Here is a 2,564-nt window from a genome sequence, read left to right as displayed (position 1 = left end):
ATGGTTTTGGGTCCGGTTTTGGACTCCAAAACAGTTATGGCTCTGGGTCTGGTTTTGGACCATTTAATCCGGGGAGTAGTGGTGGAAACGGTTCTGTTTATGATCCAGTTTTTAAAACCATGAGCTGAACCTTACCCATTTACATGTAGGGTATTTTTACCGATATAATATACAAGAAGGTAACAAAAGAGGTAAGATATTTTGGTCATGCATCAATACATTCATGGCAAGCAAAAATTTGGACCATTTCTCGATTTGTGCATGTTATCCTTACGCAGGGGCTATGCTAATCTTCTTTGTATTGTTTTCCTAATTTTATTGGATGTCTCTAAAGAGACAAACAATGCATTAACCAGGAGCTTTGAGCTTCATTCTTTTTTCTCTCTCCCTCCTCTTTCTCTTATTTATTTTGCTGATTTATGAGGACATGCTACTCCAATCTTGTGTAACTCCTTTTGTCTTTATAAAAAAAGGGGTAAGATATACTTTAAAAATTTTAAGGCTTAGTTTGGAAAGAGTACAAATGCAAATATGTAGAGTGCAAAATTTTGTATTTTGTATGTATTTGCATTGTATATATTTGTATTTGTACTCTTTCCAAATTAAGCCTAAGGACCTGTTCGTTTGCTTTAAAGTCTCACATCTGAAAGTGCAATAATTATATTAAGAGGTATATTGGTATTGATAAACTTTTCTTTTCTTTGAACTCTGAACGCAGGAAATGTTTCTCTGGATTTTGAATTTTGAAAATTATCAAATATCCATTTTAACTCCATATATGAGAGTTTTTGTATGTCTTTTGGGGGTATCATTGGAAAACAAAAAGTCGTATGATTACACTTTAAGAGATAAGAGATAAGAGGAAACAAATAACCATTTTTCTCTTAAAGTTAAAAGATTCCTCTTAAGAGATAAGAGTTAAGAGGAAACGAACAAGCCCTAAATGTCAGACAAACAATTTCTGTCAGCATTGATGATATGTTACGGAAGGGATAGGTTGTATATGTTAACTCCAAACTAAGAAAGGATTAAGGTTACATTTGGATAAGATTTAGGGTTTGTTCTTATAAAGTTGGCATGAACCCTAATTTTAGGCTCTATGCTCTGTGGTATAAAAGTGTTTTGACCTTAGATTATACTATTTTAAAAGCAATTCTTACTAAATGCTCAAAATACTTTTTTATCTCAATTAGTTTCATTTTCTACCGGCTGAAGTTTAGGCATGTTTACTTCTATGTTGACTGAGCTGTGTTGACTGCATCACACTGGAAAGTCAAATTTTTGGTTCATGCCAACATATTTTCAACTTTCTAGTTTTTTTTTTTTTAAGATTTCTTCAACTCACGTAACACTAGAAGCTACTATATGGAAACCCTCTCAAGTGGACATTCAAAAGTAAAACTTAAAAGCTTATCTGGGAGAATGTCTTAGTATTTTCCCCAAATTGTTTTACTCTAAAATTAATTATCCATCTAGAGTTATTATTAATTCTTTAGAATTAAAGATTTATAAGTTATGTGTTATTTAATGATACCTATTTTATTATTAACTTTTAAAGCTTGACCCTACGTTGGTTTATGCCTTGTTTGCTACATTGGGCTTGTCTTTTAGGTCTTCCCTGGATTAAATGACTAATTTTGGGCCTGGATTGGTAGTAGGCCAGATCAACCCATCCAATAAATTCCATTACTATTATTTGAAGTTATCTTTACTTCTCAAAAAAAGTTCACTCAAATTAAACCTTGTAATAACAGAGTTGATTTAGGACTGATGACAACCTAGGTGGTTGTTAGCTAGATTATGGGATGGAGAAGGATAAAAAGACAAGAAAGGAAGAAATGAACCAAGATGGGTATCACTGTTATTTGGACTGTAAAAGTCTCATAAAGGAAGAAATGAACCAAGGCCAATCCGCTTTTACCTCTGGGTTGTGGGTCACCCGTTTGATCATCCGAGTGAGTGAGTGTGTGTGTGTAATACATATATATTTTATCAATAAATAGTATATAATTACATTTTACATATAATATATGTATTATTTTATATTTAATTTATATTTTTTAATTCAATTTTAAATTTTTTATTTATAAAAAATATTAAAAAATGAAATTTGAGGCTAGAAAGGGGTTTTTTCGTAAAGATAGCAAGGCAACGTGCCATTGGACGTATAGATCTTGAAAAGTTACACAAAATAAAAAAATCTCAATTAGACATTAGAGTGCAAAGTTTTGGGCTCCAAAAGTTTGCACACATATATTGAGTGTGCAACCTGTAACCCAGTGACCGGGTTGAATGGGTCAATGGTTGAACTGCCTGGGTCGGATGCTTTTTGACCAAGCCAATGTTGTATAATTGAACAAGTTTCAATTGAATCAGACCTAGAATCATGGTCGAATGATGGTTCGAATGGTTAAACCAGTTGGGTCAATGGTAGACTCAACACATAGGGTCTAACCTTGCTAGGGTTTCATGGATGAAACTTAAAACTTTTCACAATTTATGTTTATGAGAATTGAAAATTCTCACTGGAGAACACAATTCTCCTAGGATCGATCCAGCCCTAA

The 2,564-nt window shown here is 32.9% G+C and overlaps 1 non-coding gene across 1 annotated transcript; it reads right to left on the bottom strand.

Annotated features, from left to right (window-relative positions):
* Positions 1-232: 232 nt before the first annotated feature.
* LOC148789825 (U6 spliceosomal RNA) lies at positions 233-338 on the bottom strand. The gene has a single exon (XR_016079950.1). It is a non-coding gene; the product is annotated as a U6 spliceosomal RNA (small nuclear RNA).
* Positions 339-2,564: the final 2,226 nt, after the last annotated feature.

Source organism: Nelumbo nucifera, chromosome 8 (genome assembly GCF_055504915.1).
Source record: "Nelumbo nucifera cultivar China Antique chromosome 8, China Antique-T2T, whole genome shotgun sequence".
In the NCBI taxonomy this organism is placed as follows: domain Eukaryota; kingdom Viridiplantae; phylum Streptophyta; class Magnoliopsida; order Proteales; family Nelumbonaceae; genus Nelumbo; species Nelumbo nucifera.
This window is presented reverse-complemented; position numbering and strand designations above follow the sequence as displayed.